At 37.0% G+C, this 15,506-nt stretch overlaps 2 pseudogenes across 1 annotated transcript; one reads left to right on the forward strand and one right to left on the reverse strand.

Annotated features, from left to right (window-relative positions):
- Positions 1-4,840: 4,840 nt before the first annotated feature.
- On the reverse strand, positions 4,841-8,788 carry LOC149253081 (glucan endo-1,3-beta-glucosidase 3-like; annotated as a pseudogene). Its single transcript, XR_016267045.1, has 3 exons — positions 7,212-8,788; positions 5,505-5,532; positions 4,841-5,283 (listed from the first exon to the last, which is right to left on the reverse strand). The product of XR_016267045.1 is annotated as a glucan endo-1,3-beta-glucosidase 3-like (transcript).
- On the forward strand, positions 8,787-14,437 carry LOC149253082 (SUN domain-containing protein 3-like; annotated as a pseudogene).
- Positions 14,438-15,506: the final 1,069 nt, after the last annotated feature.

Consider the following 15,506-nt stretch of genomic DNA (forward strand, 5'->3'; position numbering starts at 1 on the left):
GGATTTACCGCATTTTCGTCAGTGTCTTTTACTATCAATAAATTGTCTCACAAAATGGTTAAACTTTACACTATATTTGAATGAATGAACTTTTCGATAGGGTTTGGAGAATATCAAATGGTCTTTTACAAATTTAATATAACTTTGCCTAATATTGTCGGCTTGTTAGATAATCTGAATTTCGCAGAAGGTTCGTTAAAACTGATTGTTATATTTAAGAACAACTTAATTTTAGAAAAGTTGTAAACACAGAGTATGAAATTACTCTGCGTCGTGGATTTCTATGGACCTTGTGTTCGTAGGGCAGAATCTTGGAATTTTTTTAACATGTGTTGTTTGGTTAATAAATTTCTAGTTTTTAAAATAAAATATATCAAATCCCTGGAAATTTAGAAAATTTTGCAATATTTTTGCCACATCTTTATAGTGAATATTTCTGGGATTACAAAGATTTATCAAAGTTTCTACATTTATAACAAACATATGGTTCCTAAGGTTTTCTCTGATCTCATTTTACTGGGAAAGCGAAGTAGACCATAAACACCAGTTTGTGATTTCATTGTACAGGAAATTTTGATCATATAGACGAGCTGGACAGTTCTTGTTTTGGGTATCTTAAATAACGGGAAATTTGTAGCTCAAACCTCATGGATTTTGGACATATTTGACTCGCTCTGCTGACGCATTTTTGCAACTGGGGGAATTCTTCATTGAAGAATTTTTGCTGAGAATATGATGGCAACTACTTCTATGCCTATGCGTTCACCACCTTCTCCATCCCCATCGGGGTATCAAACTACTGACAGTGAACAGTCACCTGCACAATCTGGCCATCAATCTTCAGCATCCTTGTCACCTCTTCAGTCCACATCAGAGTCCAGCAACAATAATGAAGCCACCTTGCTTGGCACGTATTTCAACCAAGACTGGTTGTTTTGCTTGTGGCGCCGATCAAGGTTTCAGGATATATAATTGTGATCCTTTCGAAGAAACTTTCAGAAGAAATTTCAGAGGAGGAATTGACATAGTTGAGATGCTATTCAGGAGGGTAATGCAATTCAGAATTTGTGATTATTTAATACTCTTAGTTTGAATATTTGTGATTATTTCATCCTTCAGTGATTGGCGGAACTCGTCCTGGCCTTCATTTATGTGATTGGCGGAACTCGTCCTCGCCTTCATTTCTGTTATGGGCGGCCTTCATTTTTATGGGCGAAATATATATGATATACATATCTATAAATGCATTTTTTTTACCATTTTTCCAATTTTCATACTTCTTTTAATTTAAAAAATCTATCGGCCTCTTTTTGCACTTTTCTCTTTTTGCACTTTTTAGGACAACTGCAAGTTATTGCTGAATGGAAATATACTTATTCCACAAAAAAAATGTATATTTTAAAAACATTTTGGTAATGGAAGCTACCAAGCAATTTGCATTATTATAATTATTTTAAAACTTTTGTACCACCACGAATGTTTAAAAGTAAACTATGAAATTGTTACACAAAAATGGAAAGAATGGAGCGTGCCATTTTTGTAATGGAAGCTACCAAGCAATTGGCATTATTATAATTATTTTAAAACCTTTGTACACCATGAATATTTAAAAGTAAACTATGAAATTGTTTCACAAAAATGGAAAGAATGGAGCGTGCATTTCGCAGACTACAGCAAACATGAAAATGATTTTGAGGCAACCTAAGTTGAAACCTTGGTATACATCCACTTCAAAATATATTTTCCATTTCACTTGAAAGTCATTTTTCCACAAGAAAACTCATACAATCGAATATGTAATTTTTCTTACCATCTATCGAGGTGGGATAACTGCTTTCACCATTATTATAATATTTATTGCTAAATGGAAATATACTTATTTCACAGAAAAGAGCATATATTTTAACAGCATTTTGGTAATGGAAGCTACCCAACAATCGGCATTATTAAATTATTTTAAAACTTTTGTAGATGAATATTCAAAAGTATGAATGTGAAATTGTTACACAAAAATGGAAAGAATGAAGCGTGCATCGGGCAGAATATGGCAAACATGAAAATGATTTTGAGGCAACCTAAGTTGAAACCTTGGTATACATCCACTCCAAATATAATTTCCTTGGGTGTTATTCTTGCTGCTATCATAGTAGGTGGAAAAAAAAAACCTTGGCATACATCCACTCCAAATATAATTTCCTTGGGTGTTATTCTTGCTGCTAGTGCATTGGACAGAATATGGCAAACATGAAAATGATTTTGAGACAACCTAAGTTGAAACCATGGTATACGTCCACTCCAAATATGATTTCCTCGGGTGTTATTCTTGCTGCTATCTCAGTAGGTGGAAAAAAAACCCTTGTTATACATCCACTCCAAATATAATTTCCTTGGGTGTTATTCTTGCTGCTATCATAGTAGGTGGAAATAAAAAACCTTGTTATACATCCACTCCAAATATAATTTCCTTAGGTGTTATTCTTGCCGCTATCATAGTAGGTTGGAAAAAAAATGGCAGGCTCCTATTCAATGAAGTAAAAACGAACATTTAATAGTAGATAGGTTGAAACAAAAAATTCTGCATCAATATATATGAAATAGTAAAGAAATCCTTCCATAACCCAAATCATAAAAAAAGGCAGCTTAAAAACAAAGACTTTACTTGAGACTTCCATCATGAGCAAAAATAAACAAATGAGGTTCTTTGTTTGAATTTTTGTTGTTTGGAATAAAAAGGAAAAATGCCCCCTGCAAAATACATTGTAGGAAAGAAGCCATGCCAGCGACTTCATATTGTAGACATCAGTGTTGATAATATCGGTATCGGGAAAATATCGGCGAGGGTCCGGAAAATATCTTATCGGAAATATCGGCGAAAATATCGGCAAAATATCGGCAATCATAAAAAATGCATAATATATTCATTTTTTTCAGATTTCTAAACATATAAAGCAATAACAACATGAACTAAACACATTGGCACATAAATATGAAGAAGGCATTGATATATATGATGTCAAATAGAAATGATACATCAAACTTCAAAGGCGATACAAGATGGAAAACAAGATGGAATTGTATTTGCTGGACTAACTCTGTGATTGCAGGCAGACAAGATGGAAAACAAGGCTCAAATGAAAGAAAAACCTGTGTTCACTGTTTACAGGTGAAAGTAAAAATTTGGGACTGTAGGTGCATTTGAGAATCTGAGATATCTCTGTGTTATATTGAGACAAGAGTAGACAACAGATAATAACTCCCAACTGGAATAATAGAAGGAAATTATAAACCATTCATCATTATGCAGAGTTCCAATAGCTGTTCCAAATCAGACCATAAATCAATCACCAATGGCTGTTCTAGATGTGCAAGACTGATCATTAAACAATATATCTGTATCATAGGTTATTATGCTGTTTATTATGTTCAAGTTTTAATGATTAACCAGATCAAGTGCTTTAGATATCATTCAAGTTTTAATGATTAACCAGATCAAGTGCTTTAGATATCATTCCTTAGGACAGCAACCTCATTTCACATGAAAATTCAAAATAGTAAGGGGTTGTTAGTAGTTACATTCCAAGATAAAGGAAACCGTGAAATTCAATGAAAGAAATGTCTGTAATCTCAAACTGGATATTTAGATCAGATCCAACTCATTTAAAAGTTTAAAACCATTGAATGGTAACTTGTTTAAAACTTTAAAGCCCTTGGTCTCAGTATTACATTACAAGCAATTTTGATTACCATTAGACAACCTTAAGCTCTGTCTTAGAATGGTTTAAAGTTAATACAGTTAGCAAGCGCATGGTCTATTGAGCTGCCTCAGAGTGGAGCAAGCAATTAACATGAAACTTAGCACAATCAGCTGATATTTGTCTGGTGCAGGTTGTCCAGCTGCCATATATGTTTTGAATTAATCATTAAAATGAATGTATCACTGTACTTTATCACGTCTTTTAACTATCTATCCATGTTTTCAACGTAATTTTTAAAACATACAGTATATACTTGGATCCTTGTGCTGCATCCTGTATGGTACATGTATGTAATTCCTTTCGTGTATTATTTAATTTGATAATGAAAGCATTGCCATCTTATATGCTATTCTGCGGACTTGGATTTACGATGTCTCAAAACCTTCATGATACAATTTGTTGGATTCTGTTATACGTGATTTGTGATTGATACAGGGCCTAGATCACCATATATACCAGCACGGTTCCGTCTCCAGCGACCACAAAAACGAAATGACGCGACTTTAAAAACTCATAAACCGTTTTATACAGGCCGCCGGCGATATTTGCTGTCGTCTCGCGATATTTTAGAAAATATCGCCGATATATCGGAATTCTCGCGCGAAATTAAAAACAGGCAAATATCGCGATTTTTCGGGGGCGATATATCGCGATATTTGCGAATATCGCCGATATTTCGGCGATATTATCAACACTGGTAGACATTGATACCACACTTTACAACACCTATACAACCTGCACCCTAAATAATGAGATGCAGTTTGGCATCAAACATGGCCTTTGTGGCTGTTACAGTTTTCCTATTTCTTTCTTTGGGTCATTAAAACCACAAGTTAAGTTGGTAACAAAGCAATGCAGAAGAATGCACATTTACATGGGGCAAGCGCTGGTGAAGCACTCCCAACCACCCTAACTGCCTGCAGCCCCACAATTATGTGCTGAATTTCCATCCAAAATTTGGAAAATGCACACAGAAAATATAAGAGCCAACTTTGTTTGTCACCATATTTCTGATACTAAAAATTGGGCAATGCCCTGATCTTACAAAATATATTAAATATATACTTAAAATGATTAAAGCTACATTTAATATATTAAATATATACTTAAAATGATTAAAGCTACATTTAATAATTCATAACAAAATTTGAAATCACCTCCCACCCCCCTTATAAAGGCTTTTAGCAGCCAGTTCATCTCCAGCCTTCCCTTGGACATGACAGATTCAACCCATTTCCTTACATGTTGGACTACAGTTTAAATTGGGTCTTTGAAAGCTGCACCCACGTGTATCAGGTTTTAATTGAATTCCATCAGCCCTGTCGGTCCTAAGGGCAACAATGATTCCAAATTTCCAATCCATTGCAATATTGACTTTTCACTGGAAAATTCATTTTTCCAAAGAAGGGCAATAAATATAGGGCTAGCTTGTGAAAAGCCAAGTTGCACTGCACTGCTGGTGGTTGAATTTGAAGGGGCTCCAGTTGTGGTGTTGGTGACATTGGCCAAAGTCCCATTTGCACCAATGCTGTAACCAATTTTTCAAACAGCGAGTTGAGTTTCCTCTCTAAATAAAATTGTAAAAGCAAAATTAATTTTCATGTTGGATCTTATTTTACGAAACCAGAGAAATGAAGCACAACAACTATCATAGTAAAGGTCTGCCATACTGGACAAATGGCAATTACAAAAAGGCCCAAAAATGATCAATACCAAAACTTTCAATCAACTTTAATCTCAAGTTGATACCTTCCAGGATAAATACACCGGCCATGACCTGAAAAACATACAAACAGAGTATATCAATTGATCTTTGACTGTTTGCTTTGAAGGCTTGGTTGGAGAAAGCAAAGAGATCACAAGAAATGACATGCAGGTAGGTAGTCCGTTTTGTTTTAAAATTATCTGACATGTATCATATAAAACAAATATAAACAATACATGGAAAGTAAACAAGCCATGACCTGCAAAACATACAAACAGAGTATATCAATTAATCTTTGATTGTTTGTTTTGAAGGCTTGGTTGGAGAAAGCAAAGAGATTACAAGAAATGCCATGCAAGTAGGTAGTGCAAAACATACCAAAAAAGTATATCAATTAATGTTTGATTGTTTGCTTTGAAGGCTTGGTTGGAGAAAGCAAAGAGATCACAAGAAATGCCATGCAGGTAGTTAGTCCGTTTTGTTTTCAAACTATCTGATATGTATCATATAAAACAAATATAAACAATACATGGAAAGCAATTTGCTTCAATGAAAAGTAAACAATAAAAAAAACTCAGATATGCGATTACACATAAAGTTAAACAAATTAAAGAAATAAACTCGTTGGATAACTCCATAGCATACTTACAAATTAAATAAACGAACTCGTTGGATAACTCCATAGCATACTTAAAAACCATCTATGTTCAACTAATGAAATTATTATTAACATTACACATAAAGTTAAACAAATTAAAGAAACTTAAAAACTGGAAAGTAAACAATCGAAAAAACTCAGATATGCAATTACACATAAAGTTAAACAAATTAAAGAAATGAACTCATTGGATAACTCCATAGCATACTTACAAATTAAAGAAATGACCTCGTTGGATAACTCCATAGCATACTTGAAAACCATCTATGTTCAACTAATGAAATTATTATTAACATTAAACATAAAGTTAAACAAATTAAAGAAATGAACTCGTTGGATAACTCCATAGCATACTTAAAACCATCTATGTTCAGCTAATGAAATTATCATTAACATTACACAAAGTTAAACAAATTAAAGAAATGAACTCATTGGATAACTCCATAGCATACTTAAAAACCATCTATGTTCAACTAATGAAATTGTTATTAGCATATATTTATCTTAACCCTGGATCTATTAAGTGCCAAGAGGGATTAAAATAACTAATGAAATTATTATTAACATATATTTATCACCTTGGATCTATTAAGTGCCCAGAGGGATTAAAATAATTGAGTACAAATCTATATATACCCTTGATTTATTAAAGGGCCAAAGAAATTAAATAATCAAGTACAAATCTCTCCACGCTTAAAAGATCCAGTATATATATACATATATAAAATAAGTTTTCATTTTCTTATATTCCACTATTAAGTAAATAATTAAGTACAAATCTCTCCACACTTAAAAGATCCAGTATATATATATAAGTTTTCATTTCCCTATATTCCACTATTAAGTAGCTTGAGGAATCAAAGAACTTCAATACAGACCTCTTTGCACTCAAAAGATCCAGTGTGTATATCTAATCAGTCTGCTTTTATCATTAGTCTTGTATATATAATCAGTCCGGTTTGCACTGAGAGTGCACCTAGCTTCTCTCAGTGCAAACAGGAGCATATGACTAGCAGACTTAACCAGGAATGTTTCTCTACAGAACAACGCTAGGTTCTGACTATATTTTCAAGGATTGGAAAAAGCAACTTACTTGGGTCAGTAGTGGTTATGGTAGTCACATCGTTAAAGTCACAAGATCCGGCTGCCATGCCTGTCTTGTGGAAGTAGTAGCTATCTAAGGCGTAGGAAGCATGTTGTTGAACATTATCAGGATCCTAGCAGGGATGACCCTGCGACAAAGCAATCAACTTGGCCAGGACTGCAAGCCCAATCCAAAGCAGCTTGGAGAAGTTTAGGGTCAGCCCCGTCCATTGATATGCAATAAGTCTGATTGGCAGTGTCATTAGCAAGAACTGTACCAGCATCTGTTAAATGTACTGTGTACACTGGAGATTTATCGGAATCTAAGAGTCCCCTATTCTGCTCAGAAATAGGACATGATCTCAGATCCTCGTTGAATAATTCATAAATGTTGATTGAAATGCCAGGATGCTTAGGAGTTCCTGTGTTGTTGACGACATGCCTAACTAGATTATTGTTGTAAGTGTCACCATTGTCATTTGCGGCAGCAGGTTCACTCTGGTCACCCTTTTAGGGCCATCCTGTCTCAGACACCACCACTGGAATGTTTGTGAAATTCAAGTCGGCCATGGCGAAGTATGCAGCATCAATCATGGCATCAAAAACATTGGTGTAATGTAGCATTGTGTTGGCATCCACAGCCTCTTTGTTGGGGGGAGGGGGCGGAAAAGGGCATAGTCCAATCCCACCACTCCACTGCTTTGTGTGTACACATAATAGGGATAGACGTTGAGCATGAGAAAAGAATCAATTTTCTGCAGAAAATCCAGCATGGGCACAAGAATCGACTTAAAGCTCCCATTGAAGGGCCTGAGAGGGTGTGGAAGGAATCCAAGACGATGTCGAAGGAATCCAAGGCGATGTCGGAAGAATGAGGACTGAAAACCTTGACCTGCCCATCCAGATTGGCTGCCACCAGAGCAGAATGCAAGAACTTCATGGCAGACACCAGAATTAAGAAGCACTGGGAACAGTAGTAATAACCTCGCTGCCCACACAGATCCCTTTGATGTTGGTGTCTGGAAGGTAGGCTGCCACATTCCTGTTCACCCAACTAGCTGCAGTGGAGTTTGACTGTCCTATCCCTAGCAACTGGTTGTTGGGCACTGTTACTACAACATCTATTCCTGTTTTCCTCAAAGCTGTCAGCATTGCTCGATCTGCATCAAAGCACATGGTTCACTTGCTGTACCTTGACATGAAGTGCACCGTTGCAGCATCCAGGTGCCATGCCTCTGATATCGAAGAAAATTCTTTAAAAGATTTAAATCAAACCAACAATGAAGAATTTCAGGTTGATCCTGACAATAATGTTGACCAGGAAATACCAAACCGAGCCTGAAATTTCTAGTAATTGCATGCTTCCTGAAAATAATTCAATGGTGACTGCTTTATTTATCAACGAGGCTAGTAAAGTTGACTAATCTGTAGATAGTTTTCCTGCTTCTGAAGGTCCAGCAAAAGCTAGCACTACAGTTTCTCAAATTAGTGTGACCGAAGACAAAGAAACACATTCACAAACCCATAGATCATCTTGTATTGCTCCCGTAGGTTTAAATGAATTTAAGAAGAAATATAGTGATGAAAGGATCAACCTACCAATAATCAATTTGGAATCATCACCCATACGCATGAACCTGTTGGAAGTGAATACAATTATGATGTTGCGACTTCCCACTATAAAGTAGTAAAGGGTGTTCAAAATATCCTTGACAAAGACAAGGATAAGTACCTTCGGAATCCCTGTAGTGCAGAAGAAAAAATCGTTGTTATAGAGCTTCAGTACTAATTGCTAATTTCGAGCATTATTCATATGAGGATTTTGGGCCTTTTAGTAGTTTAGTTTACCCTACAGATGATCGGGTTCTTCTTGGGAATTTTACTGCTGGAAATGTTACACTTCTCGAAAGGTTAGCTCTTCAAGAGCTTAAATGGGCACGATATTTGAAGATGTGATTCCTTAGCTACTATGGTTCTAAATTTTTTTGCACTCTACTGTGGAAGTTTATAGAGTTGATGCTATTGAGCGTATGCTTGAAGACCATAAATGGGCACATTATTTGAAGTTGCGATTCCGAATCCACTATGGTTCTGAACTTTTTTTTTGCACTCCAATTACTGTGGAAATTTATTAAGTGTAGGCTTGAAGACTTGATTGCAGTTGGAGGGCATGGTTTGAGAAATACGGATTTCTCTGGTGAGCCATCATCAGCTCATGCAATAGGAGCAGTTCCTTTGCCAGATCTTCATTTGTTTTTTGATGGTGAGGAAAATATGGAGGTTTGCAAGAAAAAACATCATTTGAGAAGTACTGATTTCTCTGGTGAGCCATCATCAATCCATGCAATAGGAGCAATTCCTTTGCCAGATGAGAAGGGCTCAAATGGAAAGTGCTCAAATAGCATTGATGAGCTTCATTTACTTTTCGATGGTAAGGAACGACATGAAGGTTTACAAGAAAAAAGAAACAGAAAGTGATATTCCCAAGTTAAGAGTAGATGCTTCTAAAGCAAGTTCCCCTGATCCCACAATATAAATTATCCAACAGCAGGGTGGAAGAATGTCAGGAGACACTGTTCTGAAGATTTTGATGCAGAAAGTGAGATCACTTGAATCGAATCTTTCTGTTTTAGAGAGATAACTGGAGTAGTTGACTTTTCGACAGACCTCAAGTCAAAAAGTGATATGCCCAAGTTAAGAGAACATGCTTCTAAAGTAAGTTCCCCTGATCCCACAATAGAAATTATCCAACATCAGGGTGGAAGGATGGCAGGAGACACTGTTCTCAAGATTTTGATGCAGAAAGTGAGATCACTTGAATTGAATCTTTCTGTTTTCGAGAGATACCTGGAAGGGTTGACTTTTCGATAGGATGATCTCCGATCTGATCTTGACAAGGAACTAGGAAAAAACATACTGTATTTACGTCAAATCAAGACAGAGTTAAACCGTTTGCAAATATAGGTCTTGGAGATCAACAATTTCAAATAAGCTGGATGAATTGGCATGGTCAACAACTCCCTTAGCAGCAATAAAAAGACTTGCTTATGTGACAAAGTGCGCAACAACAACAGAAAGACTTGCTTAGGTGACAGATGGAGCACCAACAGCAGGACTTGCTTATGTGATAAAGGGAGCTGCAGTGGCAGAAGGATTTTCTTTTGTGACCAAGGGAGCAGTCAGAACTACCGCAGGAAGACGAGCTTCACAGCCAGAGGGAGTCGGCCTTTGAGATTGAAATGAAGGATTCTGGAAGATACACTGTTTCTTGGGATTAGAGATTCAGATTTGGTGGATCCCATGATTTATAGGCAGTTGATTGGATCCTTAACACCAAGCCAGATATTTGTTTTGCAGTAAGCACCCTGAACCAGTTTATGTTTGAACTTTGAGCTGAGACATACATAGTGGATGACAGCAAAGCATGTGGTACTTGTGTTGTACAGTTGAATCAGAATGTGGTCTCAGGAGGTGAAGTCAGGCTGCAGGAATATATAGATCCAAGCAGGAGGCAGAATATATCACAGTCAATATCGCAAGTCATGAAGTAGTGTGGCTTCAAAATCTAGAAGGACATGGCCGGGCTGCTTCATCGGATACATGATGCAGAGAGGAGCAGTAGAGTTCTAGTACATATCCACAAATGAGTAGATTGTGGACATACTTCAAAGACGAGCTTAGTATGATGTTGAAAGACTCCTTCATTGCAAGGGAATGACGAAGTATTTGCAAGATTGGGCAGACCATCTCCTGAAGCCATAAAAGACTTCGGCTGGATCATAAAGAACTTTGACCAGGGGAGATAGATACATTCACCTTTGAAGCCAGAAGAACTTGGCTAGGTCATATAGGGCTTGAACTAGAAAGCTGAATGGTCCAAGGCAATTATAGGGGAAATTATAAAATACACTCACCTGAGAAGCTAGAAGGACTTAGTTGGGTCATAAAAGACTTCGACTAGAGATGAATGACCCAGAGAAAGTATAGGATTGAACATATCTTCTCCCGAGAAGCCAGAAGGATGTTGACCATACGAGAATGATACATTTGCCTAAGGAGCCATAAAGGACTTTGGCCAAAAGCCCTCGATACTTACACCGCCCTCTCTAGGATAGAGTTATCTTATAGAAATGCACCAACATGGCAAGCTCATGAACTTTTGTTAGGGATTCAAGTTGATTGTTGGTGTGAGTAAAAAGAGAATGCAAAAGCTTGGTTGATAGAAACCTTAGACTAGCCAAATTGGTGGAAAGAGGAAGGTTTTATCACCTGTGTGAACATACCGTAACTTCAAATTCAATAGAAGATTCAACTTGCTCAAAATCTTAGCTAAAGAAGAACTAGAGCAAGTAGCAAGGAGATAATTTTGAATACAGAATTGATCAGTATAAGGTATGGTAGTCGGGGTCCAAATGCAAGAAATCAAAGTCTTTTTCAATATGTATAATGCTTTTTAAATTTTCCTATCAAATGGACTGTCAAGAAAACAAGGGTCTCCCATGCATTGTATGGAGCAATCCTATGTGATTTTTGGTTTTATCCCAAACAAGAGGCACCCCTTGTATTTGTTCATAATACATCTTTTGATGACAGTGCAAGAAAGATGAGGTGGTAAATCTGGCAAAAAATCTTTTCAACTCAATCCGTCACAATATGAGTGAATGGAACACCAAGGAGGAAGGCACCCCTGCCTTATTCAAATTATTCACTTTAGAGGGATTACAATCCTTTGGGCTATTGCAGAGTAATTGAACAATCTTATCACATTAACAACTACTATCTTGCATGCCTAATAGAAACATTTTTATCATAAGAGTAAGCAACATGGCATCACAAAAGCAATTGTTATTTTTATCTATCAATTTTATAACCACGACCAGTCTAGACATCAAAGTCTCCCCGAAACTTTGTCCCAAAGGTGTATCATAAGGTAACAACCACCCTCCTAATAATGAATTCTTTGATTCTAAATGTCAAATTTATGTAGTTGGTTCAGGTTGGGTTCATTCTGAACTAGATCCGAATTGAGTGGTGTGCGAGCCACAGGGTTGGCACTAAACCAATTCCCACAACCTAGCCAAAGGTTTCTTCTTGTTTCAATTCAGTGAACTAGCCCATCTACATGAAATCATGCCTTCTGGTCCTTGGATCTGTAAAAATACCTTGGTAGCTTCTTCTAGCGGATCTGTTACTTCTCATCAACTAAAAACACTTCGCAACTATCTTGTCTAGTCTAGGAGGAAATCCATGGCCTCCTAATGCAATTCTGGCCATCCTTGGAGTGGATTACAGCCCCTCTAGAAGCCTAAGAAATTTCTTCACCCTAAACCTCAATCCAAATTTTAATTAGTGTTAAATAGTTTAAAGACCTCCAAAACTTGTCTTTTTAATCACTGGTAATCAGATCCACCACCAAACTGTCTGCTACATTAACTTTCCCAACACCTAGTTTAATTGTCACACATGACCTTGTCAAACCGAAAGGTGGTTCCACCTATTCAAACCCCTGCTACCAAAGCTCCCTGGGCAATGAATGCATGTGAAGGCATCTGGACCTAGTTGGTTATCATCTTAGGTAGACCATAAAGCACATTTTGGCACCATGGTTTAGGGAAGCGGTGGGTGAATATGAATAACATACACTCCTCCCCCTTTCCTCCACCTAAGGAAAGTGAAGCAGTTTATGATGTCAAGGAGTACCAAAAGCAACCACAAGTGACTCAAAGATATGGGCCCTATAAGTATTTCCTTCCATACTCTCGATATAGATGTGGAGATGCAATATGTCATAGGTTTTTATTGAAAGTGACCTCATGGAATGTCCTAGGGCTTAAATGATCCTAGAAGAAGATACATTATTTGCCAGGTGTTGACATCTAGAGGTGGGACAAATAGTCTATTTTTGCAAGAAGTCAAAAACTGTAGGGTAGCAACTTCGTACTACCCTTTCAATAATTTGGTCAAGGGGCTAAGCACTTATATATCATTTTGAGGGGAAAGGCAACATAGCTATTCTAGTATCTCCATAGTTTTCCAACATTGTTGTTGACTAGGGATCTAACCAATTGTAGAGAATTATCTAGATTTTACTCAATTTGCATGACCAATTCCCATGAATGATGTTGTGACCTATAGGAACTGAGCACAAACTTGACCGAGCTAGAGAATTTCATATCAAACTAGCCAATCTAGTATGATACTAAACTAGTCCCCTGAGCCGATTGGAGGCTGAGTTAATAACGTAATACCATTAGAGGTTAAATTTTTCAACTCAACCAAGTTCAAGTCTAAGTTGACCAATTTTTTAAATCATGATTGGAATTATCACTGATTGGAATTCCATCTCTCTACTCAATACATCCTATAAAATCTACCCAAAGCCTCAACCTGAAATATCAAATCCATTCTGCCCAAGGTTGTTTCCCTGAACAAACTAGTTTCATTTGGGGAAGATATATTCTAGACAATATTGTTGCACTAAAGGAGCACAAACAGTTGGCCAAGTTGTCCATTCCTGATGCCTTGTTCATAAAAAATGATTTTGAGAAATAATACAATTGAGCTAAGTGGCCCTTCATCCTCGAAATTCTTCATACTCTACGGTTTGGCCTAGAATTTAGCACTATTGTTGACACCCTATTTGTAGATGCCACAACTAGTCTTCTTATTAAGAAATGCTCTTAAAAGGAGGTTAAGATTTCTACATCAATCCAACAATTGTGCCCCACATTCCAACCTTATATGTGTTGTAAAATAAAGCTCTTGGCCACTTAATCACTTAATCAAAGCCAAATGTGGGGCACTTGGTTAATCATCATTTTCCTAATGACTCTTTCCTTACAATCTCCAACCACCGTACATGCTAGACTCAAAGATGGGAGTGTCTAGACACCTTTTTCACAACCTCAAGGTTGAACATTCAATAGGCTAAAACTCAACATTATAGATAGAGTTGATAGCCTACGCCAATTTAATAGGCCTCCCACAACTTGTTGGTTCATCTAGGCCAAATATTCAATATTTTGAGAAGACCACTTTACTTCCAAGCTACGGCTAAGGACCTCTAGGAAGTGGTTGTGCAACAAATGAAGAAGAAGATAGATAAATGGAATGTGCGGAGAGAGACGATATATAACTAAGCGCTTAGCTCTAAAAACCAAATTCCAAGTTTCCACATATGTCTTGGCAGTGACATATGTTTATTACTCCTCTTATTGGGTCCCCACTAAAAAAGCCTCTCGTGCTTAAAAAAGACCCAAGGAAATTTTCTCTGGGCCAACATTAACAAGGACCAATTCCACCAAGTTAATTCGGAACTCTACTTTAACCCAAGAAATTATGGTGCCTAGGCATTATTCAAATCGAGATTCCAAAGCAAAAACAATGTGCAAAATGGGAGGTTCAAACTAGGGAAAGAAATGACGCTTAGAAAGCTCTTCTAAGGCATTGAATTCGATAGGGATTGCTACTTGGGAAACCGGCATTTCTTTGCAAACCCTTATGCTCACTCCTTTTCATGCCAAGATCATTGGTTTCTTTTATTTTTCAAAGCATCTAGAAGGATTGTCAAGACATTAAACCATACCTTTCTTGAAAGGAGGTGTCTCTCTACCCCGCTATAATTCAATATGCATGTTGGTTGATAATTGCCTCTATTTCTTTGTCAAAGGAAGCCAATGGCCAAATCATCTTTGCTTTCATCCTTAAGGCTCTTCAAGCATGGCATTCAATATGCTAATGATATCTAGGATGGCCCCTCCAAAATCTTGGTTCTCCTTAACCAAGGTTGAAAGGAAATTTGCTTTGACCAATTTTGCTAAATTTATATTGCATCTCATCAAGGGGATCATTCTTGCAATATTATTGCCAAAGATTGGTATCTTTGCTCCATGAGCTCAATAATTTCACTGGCATTGGGGAAAGGCCACCACCTTTATGAAATACAAGTCAACGATGATTACAAAGGTCTATCCTCCAAGGCTTTTCTTTAAAGGCAATTAAAGAAGCCCAAATACAAAACTTTGTTATTTCAACTTCATAATATTAAAAAGTTACTAATGAAGCCAAAAAGGAATTCTTTCCCTAGTAACTAGCTATAGGAGGAGTCCCTTTAAATAAGAGACTAGCTTACCTAGGCATGTTCAACCTACCTTGTCCTTAATGGAAGAGCATAAACCCTCAAGCACCTCTTCTAGTTCTCCTCTAGCCAAGGATGTGTGGGCTAGGGCACAGGCCCTTTTATCAATGATACATCCCAGCCTCCATCTCATAACAGACTACTATTCTTAGAGATCACCTATCCTAA

This window comes from Pinus tabuliformis, chromosome 7, assembly GCF_031772625.1.
Source record: "Pinus tabuliformis cultivar Carrire ecotype Pingquan chromosome 7, CPIR1, whole genome shotgun sequence".
Classification (NCBI taxonomy): domain Eukaryota; kingdom Viridiplantae; phylum Streptophyta; class Pinopsida; order Pinales; family Pinaceae; genus Pinus; species Pinus tabuliformis.